Here is a 17423-nt window from a genome sequence, read left to right on the forward strand (position 1 = left end):
CCAAGCCTCCTTCATCACATTTTCAGTTTCCACAACTCCAAATTACTCTCAGACACTCCAAAATCATCAAGAAATTCTCAAGTTTGGGCAGAAAGTTTCAAGTGTTTAAATGAGATTTCAACTCACTTTCTTCTTCTTTTCTTCATGTTTTATTCTTGCATTCCACTTGTATAACCTCTAGGAATGTTTCCACAAGTTTACCATGGTAAACTAAGTTGGAACACCACCATATTTGAGGTCCAAAGTTGGATTAAATTATGTATTTATGAAACTTTTATCTTATGCAACTTTCCTTATGAACATAGATTCAACCTTGTTCCCAACCAATTTGCATGTTGATGAACTTGAGTTGGGGCTTCATTTCAGAAAGATTGAGGTACAAACACCTCTAATCTAATGAACCTAAGTCATCAAGTAAACTTACTAGTCACAAAGTGTCCAAACTACACCAAGTCTCCAAACATTTACTATGATTGGAATGCACTAGTGCAGTGTGAGTTTCACTTGGTTACTTAATGATTTAGATGATTAGTTACTTGTAAATTCTTTGTTTTATTCATGACCAAACAAAATCATCAACTAAGTTGATGATTTTTTGCTTTGGTGAATCCATACAATGAGGTTAAATGGATGGAATTCATCCTACCTTCATGCATGATACTATTTGACTTAGACTATATACTTACAAATATATATATATATATATATATATATATATATATATATATAGGGAGGGGCTCATGCCAGAACCACCCTTATTGTGAGAACCTTGAGAACCAATGTGAACACAACCTAAAATAGCTAAAAAAACCTAAAAAAAACCTAACCACCACCCCCCCCCCTAAAAAAAAACCTAAACCCCCCACCCCCCTCCCCCAAAAAAAAACCTAACCCCCCCCCCCCAAAAAAAAAACCTAAAAATTTTTTTTTGAATTTTTTAATATTTTTCATGTTAAAATCGCTAGTTTTAGAAGCCAAAAAAAATATTTTTTTTTTTAAATTTAAAATTTTTTTTTTTGGCTTCGAAAAGTAGCGATTTTTTTATAAAAAATATTAAAAAATTCAAAAAAAAAATTTGTGTGATTTTTAGCTATTTTTAGACATTTTTGGTGTGTTCACATTGGTTCTCACGGTTCTCACAATAAGAGGTGGTTCTCGCATGATCTTCTCCCTATATATATATATATACATATATATATATATACATATATGTATATACATATATGTATATACACATATATACATATATGTATATATATATGTATATATATATATATAGAGAAACGGGATCAAGAGAAAACGCCCTAAAGTGCGAGAACGGATCCTGGCCCAACACGTGGCAAGAGATAAGTGAAGGGCGGAGGGGTTTTTTGTCCTTTTATATTCTTTTTTTCAATGTGTCTCACAACACCGCTTCATTTTTTTGGCGTCTAAGATTTTTTTGGCGTTTAGTTAGATTCAATAACCACTTGGCATTTTATTATTTTTTTAAATCACGTGCATAGTATATATTTTGGCGTTTATGGCGTCCCCAAATTCATTAAAATCAATTAGTAATTATAACTTCTTTTCGTCCATGGCATTCCCAAATTCATTAGGCGTTTTTTGTAGATTTCAACAGTTCATATATGTTATAAAGGTAAATTTCTTGGCGTTCATGGCGTTTTTAAATTCATTAGTAATTTAAAAAAGTACAGCTAAGACAAAATCAAACAAAAACTAATAGTCTTCCGTGGATGGTATTACATCAGAGATGTAACCATCGCTTGATGTTAACGTTGTTTATATAATGATGTTTTGGCGCGTAATTTAGGAGGGGATTTCTTCTAATAAATGTTAATAATTAAATTTCAGTTACTGTTTGTTTCTTCTACCTGTAAGTCTGCAATGCGTTTTATCACTAAGCTTTGGCCTTTTTTTATTAATGACGTTTATTCGTTTTGAATGGCGTGTTCTTATTTTAGTTTGGCGTTTTGAATTTGAGTGGTAAAAGACCTTTTTTACCATTAATGAAACGCGTCCATGTAATAAAATTGATGTTATTTACAAAAACGCCACCGCGCCAATCTAGTCCGTATATTGTTTTTATCGGACGATCCACAAGCATTCTCACTATTCTGACACTTTTCAGTGTTTTCCCTAAATCCTGACCCAATATATATATATATATATATATATATATATCTATATATATATATATAAATGAGATGGATTTGGGCTATGTGGCATTTGTCTTTGGCCATGTAAGCTGATGTGGCAATTTGGTTTGGGAGGGAAATCCCATTTTGCTTTCTACATTCACAATTTCTATAGAAAAGAGGCGGGATCCGTTTTATGTATTGGGTCGGGTTTTTTTTCCGGAATATATTCGGATCATATAAAACCTATGTGAATTGTCATAACAATCATACATACCTACCACAACTTTACTCTTTTCTCTCTTCTCTTTCTTCTAGAATCGTCATCTTCTCACCGGATTTTCAACATTGAATCAAGATCAAAGGTAAATACACCAAATCGAAGTTAAATCTTTGTTATTATATGTTCTGAATGAAGATCGGATGTTGATTTTATGTTATTCCGTACACCAAATCGAACTTAAATCTTCGTTATTATATGTTCCGAATGAAGATCTGATGTTGAATTTATGTTATTCCTTTGTATTTAAAGGTATGTTCAATCTTTGTTCTTTCTACTTCTATTAACCTTTTTTTTCCTGATTTTTTGTAGATCCGCCTATATATCTTAAAGGTATGTTGTTTTACTCTGTTGTTTATGTAGTATTCATCTTTAATCTAAGCGATTGAACATGTTTAATTTTTTTTAACTATATTAACCTCTTTTTTTCTGATTTTGTAGATCAGACCATAAATCTTGAAGGTATGTTGTTTTACTCGGTTGTTTATGTAGTATACATCTTTAATCTAATAGATTGAACATGTTGATTTTTTTCTTAAACCAAAATCTACATCAGATGTTTTTTGTTGATTTTTGTTATGTATAAAATCAAGTTTCCGGGTTTTTCTTAATCATCTATTCCACATTTATCGCAGTTAATGATTTTGGTTGTTGTATTTTTTCATGTGATCCTTACATCCGTTATAACAATCTGAATACCACCATTCGTCAAGCAACAGAGGTTAGTTTATCATATTTTTTTTTGATATATATAGTGTGTTTTATTCTAATTAAATTATCAATGTTTTGAAGTTCATATTCTTTGATTTTTCAGTTATCATTTGTTCAATTTAGCTTTAAAGAAACATTTAATTTCTTTTTAAAATTTATTTTTTTCCTATAAATAGACCACTGTTTTTTAAGGTTAATTTTTGAAATTTGAATTATAAGTCTGTTTCTTTAATTAGACATTGTTTCTATAAATATGTTACGGTTATATTTTTTTAAAAAATTGCTTACTTCCTTTGCAGTTATAGATATTTATTTCTGAACCGAGTCTGTCCTCCATAGTTTTTTCTGATATGAGTATTTTTGATGTGAGTATTTCTGATTTGATATTTTGTTCGAATTATTATAGTTACTTATGTATTTTTTTCATACGAATGTTAGTTTTATATATTTTTATTAAAAATACAACAATTGAATATATATCTTACACACGATAAAACATAACAGTCAAATTACCAAATAAGTTGATGTTTGAATTTGTATGTTGACTTATTTCTAGATGTATATCTTATATTTTTATTAACTTATTATTAATTTTAGGAAACTTATAAATATTTATAATAATTAACAAAACAATGAAAATTTATTTATGTTAAATTATTTGGTCGATTTTGTCTATTCGTAATTTCCAAAGTTTTGTAAAGTAATATTTCCATTTATAATGCAATAACATATCAAAGTTATTTTAGATAAATTTGTTTCTTTATTAATTAACAATCATATTTAAGTAAAATGGAAACTACAATAGAATGACAAATAATTTTGATGTAGATAATTTATTTTTTTTATCAAAATATATATAATATTTGTTTTCTTATATGGTATTACACTTTTAATTAATTATTTAACGATCATTTGTTGAGTACTAATAAAAAAATCCTTATTTTGATTGTCACAGTTTTCTATTTGCAATTGAGGTTTTGTTTTGATCAAAGTTGGGTTATGCAAGGTAAGTGTTCAATCTCATGTTAATTTGAAAATGGCTCAATCTTAAGCTTCAATATTTCGAGTAAATGTGATGTGTATTTATGTTACTTAATAACAGGTAAATGGGGGATATCTACAAATTTTGATGGTACACGGCTTTTCATTTAACGACAATTTTGATCAGATACTGACATTTAAGGAAAAGTGAGCAAAATTTATTATTTTAATTTTTCTAATTTTATCAACTAAATTTTTATTTATATTTTGTTGTTCATTTTAAATTATGGTTTCATTTATATTTTAACTACTATCAGAATCTTAATACGCTTTCATTTATATTTTAACTACTATCAAAATCTTAATACAATGTTGGGTAGAAGATGCTGGAGAATGAACTTAAGCGTAATTTGGATGCCGTTTATGATGTGGATTTATGTTCTTCTCAGTCTTCCACTAAACCGCGTATGGGTGATTGTGAGAACAATGAAGGTTTGTATTTGAAAGCAAAGCTGGAAAAGTAGTCTCAGGATTTAATAGTCATTTCAGATTTTTCAAAGATTTTATGATGTTTTTATTTTGTTTAATCTTTCTACTTCTATTAACCTTTTTTTCCTGATTTTTTGTAGATCCGCCTATATATCTTGAAGGTATGTTGTTTTACTCTGTTGTTTATGTAGTATTCATCTTTAATCTAAGCGATTGAACATGTTTAATTTTTTTTTAACTATATTAACTTCTTTTTTTCTGATTTTGTAGATCAGACCATAAATCTTGAAGGTATGTTGTTTTACTCGGTTGTTTATGTAGTATACATCTTTAATCTAAGAGATTGAACATGTTTATTTTTTTCTTAAACCAAAATCTACATCAGATGTTTTTTGTTGATTTTTGTTATGTATAAAATCAAGTTTTCGGGTTTTTCTTAATCATCTATTCCACATTTATCGCAGTTAATGATTTTGGTTGTTGTATTTTTTCATGTGATTCCTTACATCCGTTATAACAATCTGAATCCCACCATTCGTCAAGCAACAGAGGTTAGTTTATCATATTTTTTATATATATATATATATAGTGTGTTTTATTCTTATTAAATTATCAATGTTTTGAAGTTTATATTCTTTGATTTTTCAGTTATCATTTGTTCAATTTAGCTTTAAAGAAACATTTAATTTCTTTTTAAAATTTATTTTTTTCCTATAAATAGACCACTGTTTTTTAAGGTTAATTTTTGAAATTTGAATTACAAGTCTGTTTCTTTAATTAGACATTGTTTCTATAAATATGTTACAGTTATATTTTTTTTAAAAAATTGCTTACTTCTTTTGCAGTTATAGATATTTATTTCTGAACCGAGTCTGTCCTCCATAGTTTTTTCTGATGTGAGTATTTCTGATTTGATATTTTGTTCGAATTATGATAGTTACTTATGTATTTTTTTCAATACGAATGTTAGTTTTATATATTTTTATAAAAAAATACAACAATTGAATATATCTTACACACGATAAAACATAACAGTCAAATTACCAAATAAGTAGATGTTTGAATTTGTATGTTGACTTATTTCTAGATGTATATCTTATATTTTTATTAACTTATTATTAATTTTAGGAAACTTATAAAATTTATAATAATTAACAAAACAATGATAATTTATTTATGTTAAATTATTTGGTCGATTTTGTCTATTCGTAATTTCCAAAGTTTTGTAAAGTAATATTTCCATTTATAATGCAATAACATATCAAAGTTATTTTAGATAAATTTGTTTCTTTATTAATTAACAATCATATTTAAGTAAAATGAAAACTACAATAGAATGAGAAATAATTTTGATGTATATAATTTATTTTTTTTATCAAAATATATATAATATTTGTTTTCTTATATGGTATTACACTTTTAATTAATTATTTAACGATCATTTGTTGAGTACTAATAAAAAAATCCTTATTTTGATTGTCACAGTTTAAATTTCGTTAATGATTTTTTTTTTTTTTTGAAACCTCAAATTCAAATTTTAGTGATTTATTTTTAGTATGATAATTTTTCTGGAATTAAGGTTTCTATTTAAATTTTAAATTTAAAAGTTTTCTATTAATGTGTTTCATTTTAAATTTCGAATCTGTAAATTAAATTTAAATTTGAAAGTTTAGACTTTCCTAATAAGTTTGCTTGATTTACGGGATTGGATATTAGTGATTTGATTTTCAGATTTTAAATTTTAAATTTTGAAGTCAATCATTATTTTAAATTTAAATTTTGAAGTAAACCATTATTGTGTTTGATTTTAAATTTTGTATGCTTTGAAATCTTGATGTTTTTTTATGAGATGCTTTGACTATATTATTTGTAACTTTAGGGATGCTTCGAGTCTTTGACTATTGTTTTTGTACTCGAGTTGCATATCTCACAAACTTTTTGTGTTTTGTAATTTTAGGTGAAGAGCTTTTTTCAGACTCCTTCCCCTACAAGGAACTATTGAATGGGTTCCTATGAGAAGTTGAAGGAAAGGTATATCTTGCACTGTTTTGTGAGTTATAATTTTTGTATTTAATTAGTTTTTAATTCTTTAAAGATGTCTTTAATTTCTTTTTAAATCTGTTTTTGTTTCTATAAATAGATTAGTGTTGTTAAAGATGATTTTTGTATTCGAAATTATGATTCGGTTTCTGTAAATAGACTTTGTTTCTATAAATAGATTACCGTTATATTTTTTTTAAACAATGGTTACTTCGTTTGCAGTTATGGATAATGAAAACAATGCTCCTTCGTTATTAAAGTCGATTGAGGACTATGATCCTATATTTTTCGAATTGTTCGTCGACCAAAAAGAGGTTAGTTTAGTTTTGTTGGTGTTGTTTGTTTTTTGATATGTATAGTCTTTCTTTTTTATTTTTGTCTTTAGGTGTTAATTTGAAATTTTATGTGATTATCTTTTGAAGTTCTTATGGTTTGTTTTGTGAGTTATAATTTTTTTGTATTTAGTTATGATTTTTGTACTTAGTTAATTGTTAATTCTTTAAAGATGTCTTTAATTTCTTTTTAAAGTTGTTTTTGTTTCTATAAATAGATTAGTGTTGTTAAAGATGATTTTTGTATTCGAAATTATGATTCAGTTTATGTAAATAGACTTTGTTTCTATAAATCGTTATATTTTTTTTTAAAACAGTGGTTACTTCCATTGCAGTTATGGATCATGAAAACAACGCTCCTTCGTTGTTAAAGTTGATTGGGGACTATGATCCTATATTTTTGGTATGTTTCTTAAGTTTTCGGTTTTGTGCACACAATAAGTTATTGCAACTTATATGTTTTTTTTTTGTTTCGATTGATAGGAAATACCATATGATTTTGCAACCTTATTGTGGGGAGAACAACTTCCATATGTCAATGTCTTAAAATTATTGATGATGATTTATCGTGAGTCATTGAGTTATAAATTTTGTATTTAGTTAGTTGTTAATTCTTTAAAGATGCCTTTGATTTCAATTTTAAAGTTGTTTTTGTTTCTATAAACAGATTATTGTTGTTAAAGATTATTTTTGTATTCGGAAGTATGATTCGGTTTCTGTAAATAGTCTTTGTTTCTATAAATATATTACCATTATATATTTTTTAAAACAATGGTTACTTCATTTGCAGTTATGGATCCTAAAAACAACTCTCATTCGTTGTTAAAGTTTATTGAGTAATATGATCCTATATTTTTGGTATGTTTCCTTAGTGATTTGATTTTTAAATTTTAAATTTTGAAATCAATCATTATTTTAAATTTAAATTTGAAAGTTTTCCATTAATGTGTTTGATTTTAAATTTCAAATCTGTAAATTGAATTTAAATTTGAAAGGTTAGACTTTCCTAATAAGTTTGCTTGATTTATGGGATTGGATATTAGTGATTTGATTTTCAGATTTTAAATTTTAAATTTTGAAGTCAATCATTATTTTAATTTAAATTTTGAAGTAAACCATTATTGTGTTTGATTTTAAATTTTGAATGCTTTGAAATCCTGATGTTTTTTATGAGATGCTTTGACTATATTATTTGTAATTTTAGGGATGTGCTTTTATTTTGATTCATTAGGTGTTTATTTTGGATGGTCCGGAGTTTTTGGCTGCAACTATGTTGGACAGAGATATGCTTGCTATTGCTATAAATTGGTACCATGTCGGTTGGTTTTGATTCGTAAGGTTAGACTTTCCTAATAAGTTTGATTGATTTACGGGATTAGATATTAGTGATTTGATTTTCAGATTTTAAATTTTAAATTTTGAAGTTAATCATTAATCTAAATTTAAATTTTGAAATAAACCATTATTGTGTTTGATTTTAAATTTTCAATTTCGAAGTCAATTATTATGTTAAATTTAAATTTGAAAGTTTGCCATTAATCTGTTTGATTTTAAATTTCGAATCTGTAAATTGAATTTAAATTTGAAAAGTTAGTCTTTCCTAATAAGTTTGCTTGTTTTACGGGATTGGATATTAGTATACTTTGTTTATTTGGTTTTAACTAATAATTTGATTGACTCGGTTGCTAGATTTGTGACGATGCGTCGGACAAACAACATTGGGAAAATATACAGCCTTGATCCTTGGTAAGTTAACACATTAGTTAAGGTTATGATGTTTTTTCATGGCACCGACACATTATTGAGTAGTAGCGCATTAGGTTAGTGATATTAAAATTTGTGCCTTGAGAAATTTTGTATATTGATTGATGTTTGAAATTGATTGTGAGGTATTTGATTGTGCATTGTATCGCTGATTGATGTATGAGATTTTGTTGATTGGCATAAGGTATTAGATAAGATGTGTTTGAAGTTGTGAAGATGAATAAGTGAGACATGTGTAGCAGATATTAGTGAGTGCACAACACATTAGCTAGGGTTTTGAATTATTGCTACAGGTTAGTGATGTTAGAGATTGTGTTATGAGAAATGTGTAGATTGAATTATGTCTGTGTTTGATTGTGACACCTTTGATTGTGTATGAAATTGCTGGTTATATGAGATTTTGTTGATTGTAGACAAATAAGTTTGAACATAACTTATTAGATTTGAAAGTTTGCCATTAATGTGTTTGATTTTAAATTTCGAAACTGTAAATTGAATTTAAATTTTAAAGGTTAGACTTTCCTAATAAGTTTGCTTGATTTACGGGATTGGATATTAGTGATTTGATTTTCAGATTTTAAATTTTAAATTTTGAACTCAATCATTATTTTAAATTTAAATTTTGAAGTAATGACAATCTGAGTCTGATTTTTTTCGTGATTAATATCCGCTTGAGTAACCCAATCTGAGTCTGATTTTTTTCGCTAACAATTCTGGTAAACTTTCCCGATTTGGGTTTTCTGCAAGGCTAATCATCTAAATTAATTTGTTATTTTTATGGTTTACCATTGCATAAGTTAGTATAATTTGTTGACAAAGTTTTGTTTTGTGGGATAGTAGTCATAAATTGAGTAATATTCAAGGTTTATGTGTTTTTATTTTGATTCATTAAATAAGATGTGTTTGAGTAATATTCAAGGTTTATGTATATATGAGATTTTGTTGATTGGCATAAGGTGTTAGATAAGATGTGTTTGAAGTTGTGAAGATGAATAAGTGAGACATGTGTAGCAGATATTAGTGAGTGCACAACACATTAGTTAGGGTTTTGAATTATTGCTACAGGTTAGTGATGTTAGAGATTGTGTTTTGAGAAATGTGTAGATTGAATTATGTTTGTGTTTGATTGTGACACCTTTGATTGTGCATGAAATTGCTGGTTATATGAGATTTTGTTGATTGTAGACAAATAAGTTTGAACAATTAGATTCACATTTAAGTATAAAAAATGAGAGGTTGTTATAATCTGAATTATATTCTGAAAAAATTGAAAGGAAAAGGAAAAAAAAGAATAATTTAACACACAGAAAAGAGGATAGAGAGAGAGTTGCCACTTCTAAATCTAATTAAATGAGTTTGTTTTGCAGGTTCGAACAACTTCATGTGTATATTTTATTATAAAAATAAAAGTTTTTTTTTGTTTCATGGGTCGTTCAGAGAGGCAAGTTTCTGCCTCCGGTTCTTGCCCGAAGTTTCTGACCTTACTCGCAACCCATTGACTACAACTTTCAATCAAAACAATTATAAAAAATTATGTTTGAAAACATGTATTTTATTTTATTTAATGACATAACTCGATTAATATAAAGTAAATTTTTCTACCCGCGTACCTAGTATATATATATATATATAGTGGAGAGTTCAAATAAGAAGAATAAAAAGAATAAAGGATACAAGGTAATTTGAACAAATCATTTAATAAGTCCATTATTTATTTTTGCTATTCAAATTAATGAACTCTAATCATTTAATGAGTCTATCTTGTAAAATAGTTGTGCACCTTACACAATAAAAACAATCATGCACATGATCTTACGTTTTCAACGTTTCCTACACCATTAAAACAATATTTTGATGTAGGATACAGAATGTGTAGGGCTCAAACACTTTTAAATAATTTTGCGACTCATAATAAAATATGTGTAGGACACAAAATTTTTAAATAATTTTGGCACTTCTAATAAAATTTGTGTAGGAGTCAATACATTAATGACGGTGAAGGAGAAATTTATGGTTGCATTAATAAGACTTGAGTAACTCTTTCAAATATCTATTAATATTTTACATCAAAATGTCTATACTACCCTTAGTAATTAAAGCATTAATTAAAAGTGGACAAAAATGAAATTTTGATTCACAACCATTGATAAAAAATATAGGGTCTAAATTAATTCATTTTTTCTTCTTTTAAGAAGATTCTTCTCAAATGAACCTCCCCCTATATATATATATATATATATATATATATATATATATATATATATATATATATATATATATATATATATATATATATATATATATATATATATATATATATATATATATATATTAGAACCAAATCATAACACCAACCAATCTCATGGTGGAATGTTATGTATTGTGGTCATTTTCATCTTGGACTAAAGTTCCTTAAACTATGGATTCTAATGGGTGAATCGGTACCCATGAAAACATGACCAAAATAGTGTCCATATGAGTGCTTTAGACAAGATGTAATTTCTTGCGATATACATACTTATATACTACTTTAAATGTTTAATCCCTACGCAATACTAAACTCCATAAACTCAAACGTCTCGTTCATCCTTGTAGGATAATCTCGGCGCTTTCCTAAACTCTCAAGACTCTCTGCTCACATTTGGAGGCTTTGCAAACTGTGAGTATACATGACCCCTTTTTACTTTAAGTACTCTTTTAGGGTGCAATATATATACATATCAAACTTAAACATACACAAAATATTCACATGATTCAATCAAACAAATCCGTACATACATGCTTAATACGTTATACACTAGGATACTTGCATGCTAGAAGCCAATTTTGCACAAATACTTGTCATTAACTTCATGAGCCAAACTTAACATGTATAGCGCTATAAGAGTAGCACACCACCCGTTTGATGGGTCATTGTTAAGTATTCAAACGTTAATGGTCTTGTCATTTTGAGGACTTGATTTCACGAGTAGAATCTTTGGGTTGACACGTATGTGATGCATGCTAGTTCGTGATAAGTTATGCCTTAGTATACGATTTTGCGATGTGGATTTTGTTAAACTTTTTTTGCGTATGCTAGTAAACCAAACTTGTATGCTCACCAATGCTTTAGGTGTTGACCGTTACTTTAATATATATTGCAGGAATATGATGATGATGCGTTGAAAAGATGTAGGATCGGTGACCTGACCCGAATGAGTCGTTCAGAGGTGTTCTACTCTGTTTCATGTGCGGAATAACAAGAAACAAAGCTAGAAACAGCTGATTCTTTACTTTAACTACTGATTGTATTGATCGGAATGCAATTACAGTCAGTCTTCACACCGGCAGCACCTCAGTATGGAAATCGTACAACTGTTACCTGATTTCGCTCAACATGACCTATATATAGTACTGTGATTTCGCCCCAAGAGACACAGAGTCACATGAGTGAAATCATCCTGACCACATAAGCGAAATCAGACATAGTGATTTCGCCTGAAATCACCTGACTGACACTATGAGCGAAATCATCACCTAATACTCATACATTCTCCTGTTTTCTCGTAAAACGTGCCCTAATCTATACAATGCAAACTAAGACTCGATACAAGACCAAGTCGACAGATGTAGTGCACCAACAGACTCCCCCTCAGATGTTGACGAGTCGTCCATCGAGTCTTCACAAACTTCAGTCTTGATCAGCCTCTGGGCTTGTCTTTCTATCTTCATCAACATACTCCCCTTTAACAATGTGCTGGAATTTATTTGTTCTTCAGCAGCATCTGTATCAGGATCGTTGTCTGGCTTTCCATCACACAGCTTCTCAGGATCCATCAGCCTGGCTCTTCATGTTCCAAGATTGTTGCCTGGCTTTAACTTTGTCCACAGCATCGAAATCTGGCTCAAGCTCTTTCCATCGAGTTTTTAATTTCCAAGATCGAAACTTGGCTCTAGTTCTGCTCAGGACTCAAGATTGAATATCCTGGCTCAACTTATCCTGCTTTGATGTCTTCAGACTCCCCCTCTCAATTTGCTGGGATCGTAATCTGGCTTGTTAAGATCACAGAAACCTCAGGTATTGGAACCTGGCACTCTATCTTCAGGTTCAAGATTGAAACCTGGCTATTCCTGCACATTCTTAACTCAGAAGTAAATTTTCAAAATTTAACAATTTGAATATACATGTATGCACCAACACCGACTCCCAATCATAATAACTCCTCTATGATGAACCAATTGTTGATTTAAAAACATATTTTGACATTCAAAGGACACTCTCCCCCTCACAACAATGTCATCATGTTTAGCACTTTGAGACTTTGAAAATCAGCTTTCCAACATCAGTTGTCGAAAATCTTTTTGACTTTTTCAAAAGTTTATGCTAAAACACACACAAAATCTTTTTTGGATTTTCTGAAAGAAAGTAAATGACACCACTTGTAGAATTAACAGAATGCACAAACTGAAATATTTACAAACTATATTTTTGTGATTTTGCGTAAGAGGATCATATCAGTTAATGAGACGTGTCACTAACACCGTTAAGCTGTATTACATTTTAAGATCTAAACAATTCACCTAGATTGTCAGTATATTTGTCCACTTAAATTTTCACACAAATTTCAATTGATCTGAGATACGATGTTAATGTTTTAAACTTGAACTTATTCGCGTGTCCCACTACTTGAATATACTCCCGTATCCAGATCCCAATATTCAGTCTTACAGGTGAGTATACCACAAATGATATCTGTCAGGGGATAAATGCGAGGGCCGTGAGAGCTCAGGTCGATACTTCTGTATACGCAAAGAGATGACGGCTTCGACTTTTCAGTGTGTCCCCTTTAGAGAATCTTTTGATTACAACAGTAGCGACTATCAATTTTATTCTTTCATCAGCTTGCTGAGGGCGAGCTTATATTTCAAAGCTTTAGCAGAAAGCATTATCCGAGGACTAGGTTAGTACTTCCATACAGCAGAAGTCCCGGGATAATACCCCAGATATCACTGAGAATAAAGACCTAGTATCTCAGAATAAGGGACCTTTCAAACAAGATTTCAGGTGTTACCTATATATCCAAGCAGTTGTTAACCCACAGAACAAGCAAGTTCGAATTTTTAGGTGTATATCTCGTCACAATTTACTAAATGTGTAAAAACTTACTGGCATATCCTCAGTGAGATTGTTTATCACATTTTATCTTTTCATATCTTTAGCATGTTGTGACAGTCTACTGATGTACTATCATTTCCTCTTTTCACAACAAAACTCATTTTTGGATTTTATCATGTTTTTGTATTTTTCAAATTTTCTAATGTTTTTGGATTTTCTGAAAATTTTCTACTCCCCCTAAAATGCAAACACATTTACGAAAAATTTGAAAACTATCTAAGCTCTTGACCCAATTGTAAAACTATACAGAAACTTGACAACTGACATCGAATTGCATCAATTCGCTATCCACTAGGCATAAACGATCCGAGCTCCCCCTTTCAACAAACCATTTTCTCATTAAGATTTCAAAACACTTAAGTTTGTTTTAATCAAAATGATTTTTCCGGAAAATGAGTTTGTTTTTACCACTTGTAAGTTTATCACTTGTTAAGTACGGGGATATGGTTCATCATCTTGTCTGTTTTTATCATGTTAGTGAATCAAGTACAACTTAATGTCCCTGATTTACCGTTTGCAGTCAAGTAACCTCTGTACCAATTGTAAGATCACAAACAATACCACTTGTAGGTATATCTGAAACAATACCACTTGTAGGAATGTTACGTCTACATTAATCGCTTTACCAATCAGAATGCCGATTCCTGCTTCGCACTTACCAACCTGGAAGCTCCGGCGTAGTTCTTTAACCTGTAAAAATTCAAACATTTTTCAAAAACTTTCAACTTCATAAAACATGAATGATGCCGATTCCTGATCCACGATATAAACTTGGGATCTCCGGTATAGTCCTAAGTCTTCAAGGAAAATGACGGGTGGTCCATAGGACAACCCTTAAATGGTTTAAAAAGATTAAAATTCCATGCTTTACTTGGTTATTTGCTTGAACTTAGTAACTACGAGTGTTTGTGTGTTTTGCAGGTAAATCGCTTAATTCGGTTAAATTGGAACGCATAGGCTACTCTTGGAAATTAAATAGCATCGTCACGTTGTGGTTCTAAGAATTAAAAGGACATCATCTTGGGGGACCTATTCATTCAACAAAACATAAATAAGACTTGTGGAGACAAGTGGGCCCGAGACTTGTTGAATCACATGAGGGGCTATTGGCGGCAGCATTGTGGAGGCACACAAAAAGTCAATCAAAATATCATCACATCATCAGAGCATCACATCTCATCAATAGTCAACAACTCAACATCATCATAAGTGAGCTGATTATAGTTTGGGCGGCTGGTGTGATTGGGCCGCACATGTTGGATGCTTTTGGGATTGGGCCGCCAAACAACAGCAAACAATTACAACATCCTTACATGTTCACGTGACTTGGAGCGAATATCATCAAATATCATCATCACTTAGAGGGCTGCCACATATTTACATTTTGGATAACTAAAAGAATACATATGAGAGATGGGCCGCACATGGGTTTGGCCGGTTTAGGAGGGTTTGTATTTCTTTGATGGCACATGGTCAACAAACAAACAACATCATCACATCAACAAAAAGAAGTCACGTTGCATATAGTAGGGCCATTGAAAAACATGGAAGGCTGCACATGAGGTGCAAAAGTCAAAACAACATAACATCAATTCATCATCATCGATGGCTGCTAGTTTGTTATTGGGTCACCATATACATAGGCCACATGTGAATATTGTGATTGGGCCACACATGTTGTGGGCGGCAGACATCATCACGTGAAGCAAAGCATATCATTCAGGATGTCACCATAAATGACGGTCTCACCGTAACGGTGGATCTGATTTTGTCCATTTTCCCACCGTAAATCAGTAGTGCAGCGCCGTAACATTTTATTGTCCACCGTAATTTACGGTGGAGCCGTAAATTACGGTGGTCTCTGACGGGAAAAGTGTAACTGCCTCATTAAAGTGATTTTTATTTGTGTCTTTTCACATATTCCAATCATTGTCGGTTTTGGGGGCATTCCATGGGCGAATTGGCTGGTGCTTGCTTGTTTTTGGACAATTTCTAACATTCGGTTTGTGTCTTTGATCCGTATGAACAATATTATCTTTGTTAGGATGTTGATTCGAGCCATGCTTGGCTAAACACTTTATGACTGTCCTAGATTGAAGGTTTGTTTGAGACAATTTGTATTTGATTTCCTAATTTCTAGAATAGCAATCTTAATCTTGATGGTTGGTTTGTTATGGTGTGTGATTGTTTGTTAGTAACTTGTTAATTCTTATGATTTTCTAGTTTGAAACCATACGTTCTTGGTGCTGTTGGCAATCGAGATATCATGGGTAGAATTAGGATTGGGTAAGGGTTGATTGATCATCGGGTAACAACCTCACGTTCTAGGAATCTGAGTACTTAGTTCCCTTTCATCACTGCAAGTAATCACACATGAGCTATGTCTATGTAGTTCTTTCTAGTGGAATGATAATATGAATGTCGATACAAACCGGAAATCTAGGATGGTCATTTATCTCTAATTTGCTTACAAACAAACTTTTCTCTTGCAATTTACTTAGTTTAATTTAGTCTAAAACCAATTCACTCACATAAACTCTTGAATCTTATTTCTTTTGCAATTAGTTTAATTTTAGGTAACTTAGATAAATCTTCAAATAACACACATTCCACAAACTCCCTGTGTTCGATACCAACTTGCTGCTATCTATATAGTTGTTATTGGGATTAAATTTGCGTGACCCACGACATCACGTCAGAAAACAAACTTCCATCCAAGTCTTCTCAGACTTGATGGTTTTCAATTCTTGCGCAGTGGGGTTGTATGTCGCCTTTTTAGTTGCATAAAAATCTTTAACCCCCTTTGCTTTCCCATTCAGCATTTTCCCAAAAAATTTCTTTACATTCCCATTAAATGTTTTCTCGACATCAAACTTAGTTTTCTCTGTGTAAAACTGATTCGAGATTTCAACCTTGCCAACCTTCTGTTTAACCTCTTCAAATTTTAGTGATGGAAACTCATCATCATTTACTGAAATTTTTCTTTCAACCTGTGGCTCTTTTGGCTTTGTGGAACCAGATTCATCGCTGACTTTCTCATCAACTTTCTTAACAACCCACACTTGGTTGTTCTTCTCATTCTTTTTATAAAAATTCTTTTTCGAGCACTCACCAACCTCATAAGTTGAGTTTTCAAAAACTTTAGTTTTTCGGTTGGTGGTTCAACATCAACAACTTTTTCTTTCAATTTCTTAGAAACTCCTTGTTTTGTTTTGGTATTTTTCGGACAGTTCCATGCAATGTGACCAGCTTCATTGCATTTGTAGCAGGTTCGAGTTTCCTTTGAATGAAACACATCAGCTCCAATCCTTTTCTTTTCAGCAAGAAACTCTTGGTTTGATTGTCTCCAGAACGGTTTCTTCTGTTCATCTTCTGTACTCCCACCTGACACAAATTCTGTTTTTGTTTTAGAATTTCTCATATTTTTATGATTTTCTGATGGAATAAAACCAAGACCTTTCTTTTTGTAGCTACGATTTTGGTTTGGTTTCTTTTGAAAACCAGAACCAGAACTGTAACCTTTTTTCTTGTTT

The 17423-nt window shown here is 30.5% G+C and overlaps 1 long non-coding RNA gene across 8 annotated transcripts; it reads left to right on the plus strand.

Annotated features, from left to right (window-relative positions):
* Nucleotides 1–2360: 2360 nt before the first annotated feature.
* LOC110879831 lies at nt 2361–10240 on the plus strand. 8 transcript variants are annotated; one of them, XR_004883749.1, is made up of 10 exons: nt 4471–4602; nt 4740–4760; nt 4870–5150; nt 5445–5495; nt 6557–6630; nt 6862–6953; nt 7307–7374; nt 8203–8309; nt 8661–8717; nt 10103–10240. It is a non-coding gene; the product is annotated as an uncharacterized LOC110879831 (long non-coding RNA). The 8 variants fall into 8 exon arrangements; XR_004883748.1 differs by lacking the exon at nt 10103–10240 and adding an exon at nt 8861–8965; XR_004883751.1 differs by lacking the exon at nt 10103–10240 and having other exon boundaries at nt 4870–4890; nt 5064–5150; nt 8661–8878.
* Nucleotides 10241–17423: the final 7183 nt, after the last annotated feature.

The sequence above is a fragment of the Helianthus annuus genome, chromosome 16 (genome assembly GCF_002127325.2).
Source record: "Helianthus annuus cultivar XRQ/B chromosome 16, HanXRQr2.0-SUNRISE, whole genome shotgun sequence".
Taxonomy (NCBI): domain Eukaryota; kingdom Viridiplantae; phylum Streptophyta; class Magnoliopsida; order Asterales; family Asteraceae; genus Helianthus; species Helianthus annuus.